At 44.3% G+C, this 20,364-nt stretch overlaps 1 pseudogene; it reads left to right on the top strand.

Moving 5' to 3' along the window:
- Nucleotides 1–1,660: 1,660 nt before the first annotated feature.
- LOC139752926 (protein turtle homolog A-like) overlaps nt 1,661–20,364 on the top strand; it is a 94,389-nt pseudogene continuing 75,685 nt past the window's right edge.

Raw genomic sequence — 20,364 nt, 5'->3', positions numbered from 1 at the left:
CACGAGAGGCTTAGGCTAATAAATTTGTAATCTCCTTCGAATCACACTCATTCCCGAGGCCAGTCAGGTATCAAACAGGTTCTGACCCGGGACGCAGCAAGTTTCCCTCCACAACCAGTTCAGAAAAAAAAAAAGAAGAAGAAAACGGGTGGGGGGAAAAAAATGTATAGACAGCTGCTTGAAGGTCAGTTTCCTGGGCCCGCTCGTCCAGCCGCCGGACCTCCCTCCTACCTCCACCATCACCACCACTCCAACACCACCACCATCAACACTCCTCCACCACCACCATCACCAACAATACCTTTTTCAGGGCCCGCTACCTACCTCCCCGGGAATACTCCACACATCTTCGTCGGCGACACCAGCTTTGCTGGTGATTAAGCTTAAAGGCAAAAATTGGGCGAAAGCTGGATTGTGGTAGATGGTATCTTGTATGGCAACGAGGGCTTGAACCTCTCTCTCTCTCTCTCTCTCTCTCTCTCTCTCTCTCTCTCTCTCTCTCTCTCTCTCTCTCTCTCTCTCTGTGTGTGTGTGTGTGTGACCACAGTGGACGCCCAAACACACTTCGCTAAACCCTTCATACAAACCTCATATTCACAGTCTCGACTACGAAAGCGGAAAGAGAGAGAGAGAGAGAGAGAGAGAGAGAGAGAGAGAGAGAGAGAGAGAGAGAGAGAGAGAGAGAGAGAGCAAAGGACGCGTCGGCTGGCTGGCTGGCTGGGTGGAAGGTGAATATTTCTCCTCCTACTCCCAGTGTCCTCCTACCCATCACGCATCCTACCTACCCCAGAAATGACATAATTGTAGATAAGGCAGGTTAATTTATGCAAATCCCCCTCATTTGCATTATTGTCTGCGATTAAAATACTTTTATTTCCACTACCCAAAAGGTGGTTATTATCCCATTAAAAAGCTGCGTATAACGTATCCTCTGATATCAAAAGCAAAAAGAAATTAGAATATTGTTTCTAAGGAATTTGAAGGAATGGATCAATCAAGGTGCCAGGCGTACGAGTTTGTTTATCAATGTGGTACAAGAGTTCCTCCCAGGGCTGGCGAGCAACGGGGGTTCGCTGGTAGTACTGTACTCCTGCTGGCGGGTTCGCTGGAACGCTTGGGTGGCTGGCTGAGTCCGCCACATCCAAGGCCCGCTGGCCTCAGTGTCCGCCAGGACTTCGACGTAGGAGGTTGTAACCACGCTCTCCTGCGCTGTGGCGCGTTGTGTGGCCACTTAGTTTAGTGCGGGACCGCTTTGAAACACTAGGTGTTGCTGAATATTTTTTTTTTCTTTCTTTCACGGCACTGTTCTTGCGTTGCAATGGGCAAGGTATAGTGTTTCTACATGTGGTGTAAAATGATACGAAAGAAAAACGTATAATTCAGTCCATCAGATCATCCAAAAGAAGCGGTCGTAATCAAATTTATAGAAATTCGCAGAACTGCAAGGTCCAAGCCAGGTCGGGTCTGGCCTTACCTACAGTAACTTCCCCGTGATGAATCATACGAACTCCCTCTTGTATACATAGGTATTGTGTACGCATAGAAACCAGACTGAAGTATACACGTATGTATAGAGAAGATAACAGACCGATATAGACATCCAGACGAACTTGATCATTTATTCTTTAGCTAAAGAATAAAAAGAAGAGACGATAAAAAAAACCCTCGAATCTCCCTCAGTATGTGAAGACGGAACAGAGGCTGCTGGGGTCGTCAACGGCGGCGTGGTGGTGGGAGATAACGCCTCGAGATAAGACGATGAGAGAGCGAGATAAGGACAGAAGGTGTCAACCATGAGAGGCTGGGAGCGGGGGCTCTCGACTGCTGCTCCTCCGACGGCCGGAGGTATGAAGAGGGAGGCGGCCCTGCCTCCCTCCCTCCTGATGGTGTCGGTGGTCTTCTTCTTCCTCTTGGCCTTCGTCCACCTCTCCTACGGGAAGGTCGCCGCCGCCTCGCCCTCCCAGAGCGCTTCGATCAGCGGCTTGGAAGACAGTAAGTAACACGTGCCCAGGTTCGAATCCAGGGGGAGGTGGTTGGTGGTGGCGGAGCATTTCTTCTCCCTTCGTCCCATCGCGGGAGAGGCGCATCATTTCTTCTCCCCCTTCGTCCCTTCACCTACAGGAGGAGCCCAGGATGCTTTAAGAAGGGTGACTAGATTAGATATATGAGAGAGAGAGAGAGAGAGAGAGAGAGAGAGAGAGAGAGAGAGAGAGAGAGAGAGAGAGAGTCAGTCTCACTCCCTTATCTTCACAATCCTGCTGATGTCAAGGGGAAAAAATCACGCGCTCCCTTTTCTGTTTCCACCACTGGACTGTCGCGTATTTCAGGGTTGCCCAACTATTCTAATTCCAGTTCATGAAAGATGGTTCTTTCGCCATTCCTTATTTTGCCTGATTCATTTAACAAATATATCAATTAGTCTTAAGTCTCTTCATTTATCACATTATTTACTTCTTGTTAATCTTTACTGGCAACGATCATATGTGATTACATTTCTTCCCATATTTCTCTACTACACATCTTGGCTGTATTTCTCTACTACACATCTTGGCTGTATTTCTCTACTACACATCTTGGCTGTATCTCGTATTAATCACTCGTCTATACAGTTAATTGTGTCTCCAGATTTGTGGATCGTGTTTCCATACCTTGTATATCAAACGTTTGGTCCTCATTCTATAGACATTTGGGAACAATTATCAATTTAGATTATCTATTTTTTTTTTTTTTTATATATATCCCAGGATCTCGCATTTCCAGGGGCTCGTTTATCCCAAGGCTGCGCTACACCCAGTAGCAGGGAAACGTTGGACTCTTCCTGGAATAAGAAATTCTCTGACGACAAAGAATGGTTTATCATACAACCGCGCAACAAATACATTTCTTTTTTTTTTTTACTCGCAGTGTAAACGTCAAGCAGGTGGAGTCCGGTAACACCTCTCTCTCTCTCTCTTATATATATATATATATATATATATATATATATATATATATATATATATATATATATATATATATATATATATATATATTATCCAGTCTGTATTTTCAGCGGGTTAAATATGCCTTTTTTCATACCTGTATCATTAACTAATCATATTTTATCGTAAATAGCCCGCAGCTCTTCGTTCATAAACATATAAAATGCATGGTAATCTTTCTCCTTTTTTTTTTCTAACGCGTATTTTATGTCGTCTCTTTATCATTCATTACTCCGTTGTTTTCCACCGTTAAGTTTTTGAAACATAGCTTTTGTTTCTGACAATTCTCTCTCTCTCTCTCTCTCTCTCTCTCTCTCTCTCTCTCTCTCTCTCTCTCTCTCTCTCTCTCTCTCTCTCTCTCGTTCTTCTTGCTTTTTTTTGCTTTTGTGATAACTGGGGGATGGTGGCAGCAGATCCACGAGGTGGTTTATTTTTTTTTTTTCTTTCTAACAATAGCCTTCATAGCCAGCCATGTCACAATGTCGATATCACATCAATGCTATCGTAATGCTAACGTATCCTGTGAGTGTATTTGGATATCTGGGCTATCGTCTCAGAGTACCTGCTAACCGTACTATCCACTCCATATTTAATGGCTATTGTCAAGTGTCGCGCTATCGCACCATTATAGAGACGTGTGGTTTTTTTTTCTTTTTTCTTACGATACAGCTTCTCTGCTACGCCAGAGGTGTGGCTAACGTCCCTTGCCAGTCCTGTCATACGGTAGGGGTCATGCAGATATTGATAATGTTCCTTTTAGCTTTCGTAATAGCACTGTAGTCTAATACGCTGTGGGTTTAAGATCTGGGGTACCGTGGTTAACTCCCTTGTCCTTACGATACACGTCCAGCACCACAGGAAAGGTTATTGTATTACTAAAACTATCGTCCGTGATTGATATAACGGTATATATACTGAATCTTATATCTGTAGTCAGTATACTGGTATATACACTGCATCTTATATCTGCAGTCAGTATACTGGTATATATACTGTATCTTATATCCGTAAGCAATGTATTGTTATATACACTATATCGTATATGTCACGAATGCTTTCATCTTTGCATCAATATGATGCAATTGTTTTCGTAATTGGTTACCTAGCGTGTGTGTAATTACTTATTTCCAATTACCCATTTGTAATTAGGGGGAATCATATCTCGAAGCTGTACTACAGTTATGTAACGCTTCAACCATCTGTACATTCATACCACCGCCCATGTACTACGGAGGTACTTTCGTACATGTTTTCTAACAAGTGTCTCGCTCGATCTCTGTTGTATTCCTCAACTGATGTCATTACAAGCGTTTAAAAACCTGGGAGGGGGGGTTTGTGATCAAGTCACCGATTACTCTTCTTTCTTTTCCACGGTGGCCCAAGTCACGCCTGGGCCTCTAAGCCTCTCTGTTAGCTCGGATCTTTTACAGTTCTGGCACCACCTTCGTTCTGCCCTCCTCTGGACGTTCTTGATAAGTTCTCTTTTTCTGCCTCTTTGAGATGAGCGGCGGGGAAACGTAGGCCCAGCTCCCGCTCTGTGTGGGATGCGAACAGCTTGTTGAACACTCCCTGATGTGTATATATATATATACTGGACTGCTGTTCTCAGCGTCTGTCAAAGGAGATAGTCTGTTTCCTTGACAGCCTTTCTCAGGGGGTGATTCGGTCAACAGAATGTCGAGTCCTCAAGTCCCATTCTCTCTCTCTCTCTCTCTCTCTCTCTCTCTCTCTCTCTATATATATATATATATATATATATATATATATATATATATATATATATATATATATATATATATATATATATATATCACGTAACCCTTTCCCCAAATGGAGAAAAAATAGGCAGAAAAAAAGAAAGTAAATTCACACACACACACACACACAAAAAAAAAGAAAAGAGCGAGTTAAGGAACTCAGAACCGAAGAACAACTTGAGACATTTAGAAAAAAAAGAAAAAAGCTCACATTAGCTGTGGTCCGCCGCCCAGGGTTATTTCCAGACTATGACCTTGACACACAGGAGGGAGAGCCTTTTAGACAAGAAGATGTTGAGAGGAGAAAAAAAAGAGAAACGTTTTGGACAAAATACATTAAACAGGAAAAAAAATAGTTCAAGACAAAATACGTTTAAAAACGAGAAACGAATAACGTTCAGGGCAAATTATATTAAAAACGACAAAATATATTAAAGAAACTCGTAACACTTGGGACAAACGTTAAAAACGAGTCACGCTTGAACAAGTAGATGTTGAAAACTAGTAAAGTTTGAACAAGAAATTTAAAAAGAAACTGATAAAAAAAAGTGAAAAACGAGTAAAGTTTGAACAAAGAAAATCAAAAACGCTCAAAAACGTTGACTCTTTTCTTGGTAATTTTTTGTCAAAAGATTTACTCTTTCACTTTTCTACTGAGAGGTAGTTCCTTGCTCCTACGATACCGAAAAAAAGAAACTCGTACACACACACACACACACATACCTACGCAGTTAAGTTTAAAGACATATTCCACATGTGTATAATAAATACAAGATATGTGCACGTGTGTTCAAGGCACGTAAGTGCATGCTTGTGTGTGTGTGTGTGTGTGTGTGTGTGTGTGTGTGAGAGAGAGAGAGAGAGAGAGAGAGAGAGAGAGAGAGAGAGAGAGAGAGAGAGAGAGAGGTGCGTCCGTGTGTGTGTGTGTGTGTGTGTGTAGGTCTGGTAAGGTGAGGAGGAAGCGGCTCCACTGCCTTCCAACACACGTCCCAGCGAGGCGTCTACTCGTCGTAATCAGAGACACTGGTCCCCCCTCCTCCTCCTCCCACGACCCAGGGAACGGAGGAACGGAGCGCGCAGCTCTGTCCCACCTCAACCTCGTCATTAACGTAAGGTATATCATAACACCGTCCACATAGCCTCACTCACATACGAGTCTCGGATTAAAGTAAATGATACTGTTAAGTCTTGACGGTTAAATGTAATTACTGCCCCGCCTTTTAATGGGAATGGGAGGGTAATGTGATGTCCACAGACGACGACTATTATGGATGGAACGGAACACGTCATCTATAGGTGTGCGTGTATACGTGCATGTATACGTGTGTGTGTGTGTGTGCATATATACGTGTGTGTGTGTGTGTGTGTGTGTGTGTGTGTGTGTGTGTGTGTGTGTGTGTATACGTGTGTGTGTGTGTATACGTGTGTGTGTGTGTGTGTGTGTCTGTGTGTAATGCCTCTATGTGCTACATACAATTAGTTCCTAACTAAATCTTTAACACCGCTTTTGTTTCTCGTGCTCGCCCACACTCCGTTATGTAAATCCAATTTGCCCAGAATGGGCAGACGACTCCCTTCCCTCCTCCTCCCCCCAAAAAAAAAAAGAAAGAAAAAGAAAAAAAAAGAGAAGATAATTCCGAGGAAGGATGGAAGAGAACACAGATGGACCTGGAGTTGTACATGCGAGGTTGTGGTGTGAAGCCAGGTCCGTTCGTCCACAACAACCCACACAACCCGAGCTACATAACTAGAGAAGAAGACCAGGGAAAAAAAAAAAAAAACACGCTGAAATATGTGAGGTAAGTATGCGGGTCTGGCTTGACCAGGTTCCGTCGCCCTGGCAACAAACACACCTCCGGCGCGTGTCTCAAGATCATGATAATGATGCGCGGTTGGATCATGAGAGCTGGCAAAATGAGACAGATATAAATAACCCTTCTGTTCCTCGCCCCACCTAGACCCCGCTTACATAAGCACCATTTGTTATGGGAAAGGAACATTCACAGCTGAACTCGGCCCAATCCAGGCTCGGAGTAACTAGGGGCAGACTGAAAATCCTATTTGTGGCACAGACGAGAGGAAAAAGGAATATTGAAGAGTTATACTTTCTATGTCAGGAGATGAATGTAATTCCAACACACGTGATAAAACACGACTATGATAGCGCAAAGAATCACCCTGTTGTATATATATATATATATATATATATATATATATATATATATATATATATATATATATATATATATATATCTAAGATGGATGTATATATGCATCCACTCCCTCTGCGGTACATACAAGCCTCACATATCTTGTTCCTGATCCTCGCGGACGCTAACACCTTCACCACTACCAATATTCACCCAGTGGGATATTGGCCACTGGATATTCCTTGCGAATACTCGCCGTGGATATTCCCAGGGTCAGCTCCCTTCCCTCATCCATGGCTCTCGCGACAGTACACGGTATGGCTCGCGAGGCCTCTCACTACCAGGTGGGCACCACTGGGGAAATATATATATACCAGTTGGGTACCACTGGGGAAATATACACCAGGAGATACTACCACTGGTATAATACCAGTGGAAGTTCAGCGCCCCCACTAGGTGTTCCACAACTGGGTTATCCACGTTACAAATTATACCCATCGTACCACTATCTATCTATCTATCTATCTATCTATCTATCCATATATATATATATATATCAAAAACCTTCCGACCATTTTAAGGCACCTCCTTCATGAGAATATTAAATAAAAAACCATTTTGTATAAGTCAAGCCACAAAACCCCTCATACACCCACCCTCTTCTACACGTACAAACTGTGTATGTGTGTGTGTGTGTGTGTGTGTGTGTGTGTGTGTGTGTGTGTGTGTGTGTGTGTCTTCGCCATCAGGCGACAAGGAAAGGCTCTCAGATCACCATTTTCCAGGGGGGGCTAGACACAGTGGCCGTATCTTTCAGTGGGAGGGAAAATATGCCACAAGATGTACACGGGAATGTTTCCCATAGCCGGCTTGCCACGCGCGGGGGCTCCACTGACCCCGAGGTGTGTGTCTGTGTGTGTGTCTGTGTGTGTGTGTCTGTGTGTGTCTGTGTGTGTGTGTGTGTGTGTGTGTGTGTGTGTGTGTGTGTCTGTGTGTGTCTGTGTGTTTGTGTGTATTTACCCATGACCTTCGATCGCATTCCCAGTCGAGTGTCATTAAGACCTATTGATCAAAAATATCAAGAGGATGAGAAATCAAGAGAGATGAGTCACTGGCGAAGCGTGAGTAAGTGTGTGTGTGTGTGTGTGTGTGTGTGTGTGTGTGTGTGTGTGTGTGTGTGGCATAGAGACTCATCCCTGAGCTGTGGTTGGGTATTATAGGAAGCAAACGGAACACAACCATGGCTCGTAATGTTCCCCAGCTTTGACAGTGGGAGGCCTTCCCCCGTTTCTCTGCAGTGGTGGCTATAGTGGTGTGCTAGTGGTTCCCACTGATGAAATGCGGTTCGTAAGGTATAGAACTCTCTATTGTACACGATTAGTGGTGGGAAAAGGAAGGGGGGGATTAAATACGTTTATTTGACCTTACGTAGGATTAAACTCTACATCTTAATTATACGTGAGTTCTTAAGGATGTCAGGTATAATATAAGTGTGTGTGTCAGTGCATCAATGCACTGTACGTACATCAACAGAGGCGCATCAGCGTATCATAAGGACATCAATACACCGCGACGGAATATAAGCGCGGCAACATACTAAAAGGACATCAATATGTTCGAGATTTGCATCAATATATATCAGTACAGAATACCCATCTCCTAAGCCACTGCCAAGCTCTTTATACGAATGAACCCTTATCTATTTATCTATCTATCCAATCATCTATCTATCTATCAACATATATATATATATATATATATATATATATATATATATATATATATATTATACCATAATAATATACTGCAATGAGCGCGCACTTTCATACAACACATAATGCTTACTAGTAATCGAATAGTCATTTCTCTATCATGGGTTCCACAGACTATGAATAAACTGCACCCAACTCCCATGTAAATGGGTAGAAGCACAAATTCTGCTGACCTATATATATATATATATATATATATATATATATATATATATATATATATATATATATATATATACAGGAAACCGCCGCGCGTTAGTTTTCGTATTGTGAAAGGTTGTAGGAAGGACAGACACATAAAATCAGCGGCTGTAAGTGCGTTGAGAGAGCCAGGGGAGCGATTTGTTCGTGGAACAAAGCCGAATAAATCGTGTTACCTTCGCCAGTCGAATTTCTCTCGCTGCATTGGATATTTTAACCCCAACACCCATTTTCTATTTGCTTCTCTCTCTCTCTGTCTCTGTCTCTCTCTCTCTCTCTCTCCCTAATCTGGGCTCCGCGTTCCCTCGTGACTCTTCCCCCCCCCCCCGTTTTTCGTTTCTTTTTTTCTAATTTTCACTGTTCTTCCACGTTTTTTTGTTTCTTCCGTTTCCTCTCCTAGTATCCCGTTTTTTTTCTTAAATGTTTCCGTTTTCTTTAATGATAACCTGTTTTGTGCTTCTTATCCTTGACTAGTATCCCGTTGTCTGTTTCTACCATTTTCTTTAATAGTATCCCGTTTTTTCTATTTTTTTGAAATTTCCTCCATTCTTTGTTCTTTTACCCCATTTTTTGTTGTTTGCTGCCTCCAGTTTCTTGATTTTTCTCGCCGTTTTCTTTTTTCCGTTTCTCCCGTTTCCCACTTTCTCTTGATTTACGGCTGGCAGCTGCGTGCTCTTAATCATCTTAGCGAACGAGGATGTAAGGAGGGTAGAGCACAGGCAGCGAGCGAGTGCTGCTGGCCCCAGCTTTTCAGCTTCCAAGCTTTCATTTTATCTCAAGCTTTACGAGTTTAAGCTTTAGCGTTTCAAGCTTTTTAGCTTTTCATCAGCTTAACCATCCTCTTCCTCCCTCCGTCTCTCCTCACCTTCCCCCCACGTGCTATACCTGAAAGTGGCTATACCTTCACGTGCTATACCGCCATGTGCTATAACTTTCCTACGTGCTATACTTCAAGTATGATATACTCCCACGTGTTATGCCCCCATGTGCTATACCCCCAGGAGCTATACACCCAAGTGCTATACACCCAAGTGCTATATCTCCTACGTGATATACACCCGTGTGCTATACTCCCCATGTGCAATACCCATGTGTGCTATACCCTACATGCTATACACCCATGTGCTATTACATGCGTGCTATACACCCCATGTGCTATACTCACCACGTGCTATACACCCCGTGTGCTATACTCCCCAAGTGCTATAAACGAATCGCTACACGATACAGCTAAGGCCTGGTGAGAACAGCAACAGTTAAATCCATTTAAGGAAAAAAAATTATGTTGTGTACGTGAAGGTGTTTCAGTGGGATGACTGGCCACCACACGAGCATGAACCGTTATGTCGCCTCCTTCCTCGAACGGCTCAGCTGTTGAGTTCTCTTCCTTCTCCTCCTTCCCCCCGTGTCTTTCCCTCGGTCTACACACACACACACACACACACACACACTGGCTATCTTACCACAGTTCCTGTTTCTGGTCAACTTCACATTTTCTTTCCAAACCCCCCCTTCTACTTCCCCCACCCCATCCCCCCGGGCCCCGTTACCCGCAGACGGCGACCGGGAGCGGACGCGCAGGTACGCCGTAATGAGACACACATACACACACACACACACACACACACACACACCTGTTAGACCCAGACCTCGTTTCCCTCAGTGTCTTGTAGCGCCGTCTCTCATCATCACGATTATTACTCCCTCGGGGTCATTAGGACTATGACCACCAGCAGCTTTCCCTCCCTTCCCATCCCTCCCCATTTCCCAGGTGGCACGCCCGCGCATGCGCGCGCCTGGCACGAACGTCCAGCCAGGCAAAGAGATATTTTACCCCCGGGCGACGCCATAAGGCTAGGGGGGGGGGGGGGGGAAAGCTTCCTCCCATCTTCTTCTTCTTGTTACCCGTGTCTGTCTCCCTCGTTTTCTTTCACTGTGTACTCCGGGATCCACCAAGCAGCTGGTCCGCCCGCCCGCGCGCGCACGCGTCTCTAGCGATGTTGGAGGACACGTGCAACATGAAGAAGGCTTAATATGCTATAAAGCAATGAAATCTTGCTCTATGTTACTCACACACACACACACACACACACACACACACACACACACACCTCCTCCTCCCAGCGCTGACCCCAACCTTGTAGCTACGATCTTCCAGCGTCCCTACTTCTAGCGTATGACTTTACAGAGCTCAACGTTCCAGCGATCACCCGTCCGACACCCCGGCCTTCTAGCGCTCAACCCTTACCTTCCAGCAGGCGACCTTCCGACCCTCTAATTCTCGACCTTCCAGCGCACGAGGTTCCAGCGCCCGACCTTCCAGCGAACAGAATGCCATCCCCCGACCCTCCAGCGCATAACCTTCCAGTGCACAAAGTACCATCCCCCGACCCTCCAGCGCATAACCTTCCAGCGCACAAAGTACCACCGCCCGACCTTCCGACGTACAAAGTGCCAGCGGTCGACCCTCCGTCTCATAACCATCCAGTGCACGATCATCCAGAGCACGAGGTGCCAGCGCCTGACCTCCCAGCGAACAATCTTCCAAAGCCCTACTTTCCAGCGCACAAAGTGCCAGCGCCCGACCTTCCAGCGCACGACCGTTCAGCTCTCGCGTCACGGGAATACACACCCATTGTCAACCCAACTAGACACAAGATTCACTGAAGCAGTTTAAAAGCTTAAGTATCTTAAAGCTTAAGTATCTTAAAGCTTAAGTATCTTAAAGCTTAAGTATCTTAAAGCTTTTGTCAAGCCTGGAGTTATCAAAAAAAAAAGGGGAAAAAAAGCTTTTTTTATCTTAAACTATTGTCATAACGAGAACCATCTAAGCTGTTTGGCTACAGTCATGTCATACTAAAGCTGCAAGCTTCCGGGTACGAAAGCTTGAACCCAGAGGGGTACGAAACTTAAATCCTGGGGTACGGCAGTGTCAGTCCCAGATCATAAAAGACTTAACCCCTGAAGTACTGAGCTTTCTGTCCCCCCCCCCAGATGATAATCCCCCCTGATTACAGTCCCCCCTGAGTATAATCCCCCCCTGATAATTATCACCTCGCATACAACTAACCTTGAAATATAATCACCCCTGACTCTAATCGCCCCCTGAAATACAATTACCCCCGTAGGTAATCGCCCCTGAAATACAATTACCCCTGACTGTAATCACCCCCGGAAACAAGCACCCCCGAAGGTAATTAACCTTGAAATACAATCACCCCTGACAGTAATCATCCCCCAAAATATAAACACCCCCAGGTAATTAACCCTGAAATACAATCACCCCTGATTATAATCACCCCCGAAATACAATCACCCCTGATTATTATCATCCCCATAATACAATCACCCCTGATTATAATCATCCCCGAAATACAATCACCCCCGAAGGGAATTAATCATCCCTGAAATACAATCACCCCTGATTATAATCACCCCCGAAATACAATCACCCCCGAAGGGAATTAATCATCCCTGAAATACAATCACCCCTGATTATTATCATCCCCAGAATACAATCACCCCAAAAGGTAATTAACTCTGTAATATAATCCCCTTCCCCCTCCCCCTCCCCCCCGTCTACAATCACCCCTCTGGGTACAATCACACAGCTCCCCCGGCACGGCAACTCCATAAGAGCGATTGCCTCATACCTTGGGCATGGCAACTCAGCCTTAATGGCGCCAGGAATTACTTCTTCTTACTTAGTGAATAACATCAGACAGGCCCGTCTGGTGCCTTGCACATTTCTCTGGTACACAACGGGAGGGGAAATGTATAAAGCTTTCTCTGGGGAATGTATAAAGCTTTCTCTGGGGGAAATGTATAAAGCTTTCTCTGGCGGAATGTATAGAGCTTTCTCTGGGGGAAATGTATAAAGCTTTCTCTAGGGGAATGTATAAAGCTTTCTCTGGGGGAATGTATAAAGCTTTCTCTAGGGGAATGTATAAAGCTTTCTCTGGGGGAAATGTATAAAGCTTTCTCTAGGGGAATGTATAAAGCTTTCTCTGGGGGAAATGTATAAAGCTTTCTCTAGGGGAATGTATAAAGCTTTCTCTGGGGGAAATGTATAAAGCTTTCTCTAGGGGAATGTATAAAGCTTTCTCTGGGGGAAATGTATAAAGCTTTCTCTAGGGGAATGTATAAAGCTTTCTCTGGGGGAAATGTATAAAGCTTTCTCTAGGGGAATGTATAAAGCTTTCTCTGGGGGAAATGTATAAAGCTTTCTCTGGGGGAAATGTATAAAGCTTTCTCTAGGGGAATGTATAAAGCTTTCTCTGGGGGAATGTATAGAGCTTTCTCTGGGGAATGTATAAAGCTTTCTCTTGGGGGGGATGTATAAAGCTTTCTCTGGGGGGAAATGTATAAAGCTTTCTCTTGGGGGATGTATAAAGCTTTCTCTGAGGGCGAAATGTATAAAGCTTTCTCTGGGGGAAATGTATAAAGCTTTCTCTGGGGGGAAATGTATAAAGCTTTCTTTGGGGGAAATGTATAAAGCTTTCTCTGGGGGGAAATGTATAAAGCTTTCTCGGGAGGAATGGATAAAGCTTTCTCTGGGGAAATGTATAAAGCTTTCTCTGGGGAAATGTATAAAGCTTTCTTTGGGGGAAATGTATAAAGCTTTCTCCGGGGGAAATGTATAAAGCTTTCTCTGGGGAAATGTATACATCTTTCTCTAGGGGAAATGTATAAAGCTTTCTCTGGGGAAAATGTATAAAGCTTTCTCTAGGGGGAAACGTATAAAGCTTTCTCTGGGGGAAATGTATAAAGCTTTATCTGGGGGGAAATGTATAAAGCTTTCTCTGGGGAAAATGCATAAAGATTTCTCAGGGGGAAATGTATAAAGCTTTCTCTGGGGAAAATGTATAAAGCTTTCTCTGGAGGGAAATGTAGAAAGCTTTCCCTGGAGGAAAATGCAAAAGGCTTCTCAGGAGAAATGCATATGGATTTATGTGTGGAAAAATATAAGGCTTTCTTGATGGAAAGACTTATAAGGCTATTACAGTGTGAGGTGTTCTCTACCGGAAGTGTATAAGGCTCTACATGGGAGAAGTGTATAAGGCTTTCTTCAGGGCAAATGCAGAAGGCTTTCTGGAGGGTTATGACTCACTGGGGGAAATGTATAAGACTTGGGGAAAATCGTAACGTCGGGTAAACGTATAAGACTCTGTCTGTCTGTCTGTCTGTCTGTCTCTCTCTCTCTCTCTCTCTCTGGGCGAAATATATAAGATCCTCTCGGGAAGTTGTATAAGACTCTCTTTAGCGGCAATATAAATATACTCTTTCACTAAGACGCATAAGACTATCCCTTCGGAAACATATATATATATATATATATATATATATATATATATATATATATATATATATATATATATATATATATATATATAAGCCTCTTTACGAGTACAGTGCAAAACTCTCTGGCCGGAAAAATGCATCATATTTCCTAAGGGAAATATATAAGACTCTCCCACTCACTCTCTCTCTCTGGGGACGTGTGTAAGACTCTCTGGGGATAGTAGTGACGCTATTCAATCACTGACACCCCCCCTCCCCCTCCCCCTGAACAGAATACTGATGTGTGCTGATAACACAGGCCTTAAGGCGAGCCAAACTACAGAGTTTACCAAAAAAAAAAAAAAAAATAAGCATGCAAAGATCTTTCGCTCGGTCTTGTACCGACGCGAGCAACTGGGGGATAAAAATCTATTGGGAACGGACGAAATCAAAGCGGCTACACTATCTATCTATCTATCTATCCATCCATCCCCTTCCACACCCCCAGCGTGTACGAGAAATAGATGAATTGTATAATGAACACGAACAATAATCTGAGAAAGGCGCAGTTTTACATCACTCCTTTCCCCCCTCAAAAATATACAAAAAATAAAAAACTTGACAAAGATAATTCACTGGCACGACGATAAGACAGAGAGAGAGAGAGAGAGAGAGAGAGAGAGAGAGAGAGGAGAGAGAGAGAGAGAGAGAGAGAGTTTTTTTCGGACAGATGTGTACAAAGTGTACGTGGTGATGACTCGGGCCTGCGGGCTGGTGCTACGAACAGCTTGCTTGATCAGTGAACCAAAAGGCAGTTAGTGTGTATATTGAGGTCGAGCTGTGGGCTCAGGTGACCAAAATAACGAAAAGGTTTATATATATATATATATATATATATATATATATATATATATATATATATATATATAACTTATATTCTCTTTTGTATCTCCCCTGATGATGTGATTATCACACGAAAGTGCACTTGGGAACTTATCGCGTTTCATTTTCCCCGTGGACTCATAGAAATATGCTTGATCACGCTCAAAATTGTGATCCTTTACAATATATATAAATATATATATATATATATATATATATATATATATATATATATATATATATATATATATATATATATATATATATATCACATTTTACCGAACCTGTCACCGCGATGTAGATCAGATAATTAAATGTCACGGTAAAAAGACAAACTATTCGATGAAATGAAGCTATTATTCGATAATGAACCAAAAAAATGCTGAATATTTAAATCGCGGGTGGGGAAAGAGGGGGGGGGGGGGAGGAGGGAGGGGGTACAAAAAAAAAAAAAAAAACGGTGGACACCTCGAATAACTCGATCACTGGAGCATTGGTTAATCAGGGGTTTATTTAAAATGCCGCGTTCACGTAGAACCGAGTATATACAGCACTAAAAACGCTCACTCTGGCCACATAACGCTCACTCTGGCCACATAACGCTCACTCTGGCCACATAACGCTCACTCTGGCCACATAACGCTCACTCTGGCCACATAGCGCTCACTCTGGCCACATAACGCTCACCTTCATTTACATCACGCCATGTCCCTCCATCAGAGAGTGATGGAGTCTCTTAGAAAGTCTCGTACCATTAATATGTAAAAAGAAAGTCCATCACAACTTACAACTGGTTATAGTTGTGGCCACAAGCAGGGGAGGCACCTGAAGTGTGATGCATTATAACATGTAAGTTGTATCTTTATAACTATATAAGATAGACATAGATAGGTAAATAGACAGAAAGATAGATAGATAGATAGATAGTTAAAGGCATCACGTGAGGAGGGAAAGGAAAGGAAGGGAAGGGAAGAGAGGGGAAGGTAAAGTAAGGTAAGGTAAGGCAAAGTTAACATTCCTAAAATACCTAACCCAGTGAACAACTTTGTACCCACTGTCGTTTTCTCTCACTTATAAATCTACAACCCTATCTATACAACTCTCTCTCTCTCTCTCTCTCTCTCTCTCTCTCTCTCTCTCTCTCTCTCAAATCTTAATGGTATGCGACAGTGAAGCATTTATTCTGTATTGCACATCTGGAACGACTCTTCTCTCTTTCCCTCACGGCATCTTGGGTCGCAGACATGTCCTTACAATACCCAGGGGCGACAAGTCAAATCCAGGGATACTGCAAGGGGATTCTAAGGGCCTTTTCCAATTTGTCTTTTACACATATGGAGTCTCACCCCATGGTAGTAGACTGTGTGTGTGGGGTGGGGGGTCTTGGGGCGTAGGGTGCGTGAGGCCCAGGGTAGAGAGTGCGTGGGGCTCAGGGTAGAGAGTGCGTGGGGCTCAGGGTAGAGAGTGCGTGGGGCTGAGGGTAGAGAGTGCGTGAGGCTCAGGGTAGAGAGTGCGTGGGGCTCAGGGTAGAGAAGTGCGTGGGGCTCAGGGTAGAGAGTGCGTGAGGCCCAGGGTAGAGAGTGCGTGGGGCTCAGGGTAGAGAGTGCGTGGGGCTCAGGATACTCTATCTGGTCCCAAAGTTGAACTGGGGGTCTCAGACTAGAGTGTGTAATCCCAGAGTAGAGTTCGAGGTCCCAGAGGAGAGTGCGTGTTGCTAGAGCGGAGTATGTGGGAGGGTTTTAAAGCAGCGTGGTTTGAGAGTGCGTGGACCCATAAAAAGAGTCTGATATCTCAAAGTTGAATTGCGTGGTGTATGGGTAGAGTGCGTGCGATACGCACTCCTCACGAAATCGAAGAACGCGATGGTGATGGAAGAGTGTGTTGTTGTCGGAGTGTATCCCGGGATTGCGTGACCTGAGTGTGTAACGGGACCAACGCACTTTAACGCACTTACGATTCATCGAGTTTGGAAGTCCTCAACATTTCGTCCCATTCCTTATTGATTCGCACGCTGTTCTCCATTGCGTTTCGTTCATTCGCCTAACATTCTCTGTGTTCCCCCCACAAAAAAATACTATGCCAAGGTACCCCATCTGTCCACCAGCCAGCCAGCACCCCCCCCCTCTCAACGGATGGACGAAATGAACAGCTGGGGCTGACTGTGAGCCAAAAGCCCTTTCCAAGATTCGAACCCTGGCGGGCCCGCGAGTAATTCATAGTCAGCAACGCTAAACCACAGCACCACGAAAGCTCTTGAAGGTTAATATGTATATATATATATATATATATATATATATATATATATATATATATATATATATATATATATATATATATAAGGGTATAACTTTTAAATCAAAAGGAGAGCGACTTCTTTTCTTCCTTTTCATCTCACCACAAGTATATTGAGCGCCAGGCTGAAAAACGATTGGATAAACGTTTTCCCAATCGCTTCCCAGTCACACCGGCATTACGTAAACGATCAGGACTGCTGGAATGCAGAAGTTAAGCTTCTTTCGTCTTCTTTTTTTTTTTTTGAGGAAACTGAAGAGAAAGGAGACAGCCAGCGTGTGTCGTCTCCGGCCTCTGCCTCTCTCTCTCTCTCTCTCTCTCTCTCTCTCTCTCTCTCAAATGAAACAATCAGAACCTCCCTTTCACCCCTCCCCCCCTTTTTTTCTCTAGCCCATAACTTATGTACGATGGAAAGTTTGAATAAACCAAACACCCCCCAACCCCCCTTTTTAACCCCTCCTCTTCCCCCCCCCCACCCCGTAGCCCCTCCGCTTACACCACCTATTTCGTATTCTTTAAGTATTCTCAGGGTTTATTAGGGAGTTTAGAGAGGGTGGTGGGGCCGGGGTTCGAACCCACGGCTTTCATGTTGGTCGTTGAGACGGACTGACTTAAGGGAGGGAGGAAGTGGGGGGGGGGGGGGGGGGGGGTGGGGGTGTTAGCCACTTATGGTGGGGGGTGGGGGGAGGGGGGGAGTGAGTTGGGGGTGAGGAACTTTTGACAAGGAATATTTGGTGAATGCCTGAGAATATCTGGTGAATACCTGGTGAAGATCAGGGAATACTTAGCGAATACCTAGAGGGTAAAAATTGAGCTTAATAATAATAATAATAATAATAATAATAATAATAATAATAATAATAGCTCATGAACTGCTAAATACATGCACGATATTATGCACAAAGATAGAGAGGAGGTGATCAAAATGATTACACGGGTCATGCGGTCTTTACATGAGATATACATCTATTCAGAAGTCGAGAATAGATCTATCCAATCATCGGAGATAGATCTATTCAGTTCTCGGGGATAGAACTATCTAGTGGTTCGTGGATAGATCTATTCAATGGTTTGTGGACAGAACTATATTCAATGGTTCGTGAATAGATCTTTTCAATTCTCGTGGATAGATCTATTCAATTCTCGGAGATAGATCTATCCAGGATGTACCCCACTCTTCTGCATCTACTATGTAAACACATATTACATGAAAGTCCGTGACTGTAATAAACCGCCTTTGTAACAGCTTATGAAATAACCATCGGGGGCAATTGGGAAGGGGGAGGGGGAAGGTCAGACAAACCCCCCCCCCCCCTTTGTAATCTCTGTAATTTTTTTCCCGTTATCGCTCACACAGGATGAGGACTGGGCAGGGGGGGGAGGGGGAGGGGGGCATGTGCTCAATACACTAGCCATTGCTGGCGCAAAGAAATGGATCCAATTGAAGCGGTCAGTATCAGCGGGAGTTTGGGGGAAGGGGAAGGGTAAGGGGAAGGGAGGGAGAGGAAGAGGAAGGGAGGGGGGGAAGTTTATGTGCGGTCGTGGCGCCTCCCGCCCGCCGGACTGCAACCTAGGGGCCGAGGGATCTCCGGTGGCGGGAGGCGATGGTGGCGGGAACGATGCCGTGACTCTCTCGGATATGAGAGAGAGAGAGAGAGAGAGAGAGAGAGAGAGAGAGAGAGAGAGAGAGAGAGAGAGAGAGAGAGAGAATGGGAAGGTGAGGGGGGGGGGGGAATGGTTAATTACGAGCTAATCACCTCCACTATTTAACAGTATCTACCAAATGAAGTACAGAGCTGTGTCATAACTTGCGAATTTACGACCATATCGTTAATCACACACACACACACACACACACACACACACACACACATGCGCATTAGAGGCACATCCATCACCACTGACCTATGAGAGGTGTACATATGGATGAGAACTGAATGAGGCGAAGACTTCATTGAAAACGAATTAACGTATGGAGTAATGTGTATACAATAACCCTTAACAGACGACGGGATATATATATATAATATATATATATATATATATATATATATATATATATATATATATATATATATATATATATATATAAGGAATTAAAACAATATTCTCTATTTCATAGCAAATTGGAACTTGGCCTCAAAGGCGTACCCCACCATTGATTTCATCAACATCTCCTCCATCTGCTGTTTCAGCAGTTACGTTTGAATTAGCTGAAGGCAAGAGACTATCTTAGATAAAATCAAACGAAAACTGATAAATTATACGTAGGTAGACAGACAGATAGAGAGATACGTAGGTAGATAGACAGATAGAGAGATACGTAGGTAGATAGAGAGACAGATAGATAGATCGATAGATGTATATGGCTGGGAGTGACCTCTGTATATCACTGCAACGATTTAATGTTTTCAGATTCAACGTGATCTCTTCACCCTTTTGTACCATCCAGGAACTTCCTCCTCCAGGCCGCCCTTCCCTTTTAACCCACCCTCACCCACTTTTACCCACCCACACCCACTTTTAACCCACCCTCACCCACTTTTACCCACCCACACCCACTTTTAACCCACCCCCACCCACTTTTAGTGGGGTCTTAAATAATCCACCCCATCCCCCCTTCCTTCCCACCCACCCCACACCCGTTCCCCCTAAATCAAACCTTCCCCTTCCCATCCCCACCTCTTCCCCCCCCTCCCAGTTATCTTGTTCCAATGATCCCCCTTCCCTCCCTTCCCTTCCGTCCCATCATGAGACGCCCATTCTCACACCGGCCAGGCCATCCTCCTCCCGTGGCTTCAGGATCAAACACTCACCCTTGTAGGATCTGATTCCCAGTATGTCTCCCTTTTAAGACGATACCCCTCACCACAAGCTCTCCCACTTCTCCCACGTCTCCAAGCTCTCCCACGTCTCCGAGCTCTCCCATTTCTCCCATGTCTCCGAGCTCTCCCATTTCTCTTACGTCTCCAAGCTCTCCCATTTCTCCCAGGTCTCCTATAGTGTTATCTCGTACTTCCTATCGCGACTTTTGAGTCTCAGATGCGCA

Source organism: Panulirus ornatus, chromosome 13 (assembly GCF_036320965.1).
Source record: "Panulirus ornatus isolate Po-2019 chromosome 13, ASM3632096v1, whole genome shotgun sequence".
Lineage (NCBI taxonomy): Eukaryota > Metazoa > Arthropoda > Malacostraca > Decapoda > Palinuridae > Panulirus > Panulirus ornatus.
The sequence above is the reverse complement of the archived record's forward strand: the minus strand, read 5'-3'. Positions and strand labels throughout refer to the sequence as shown.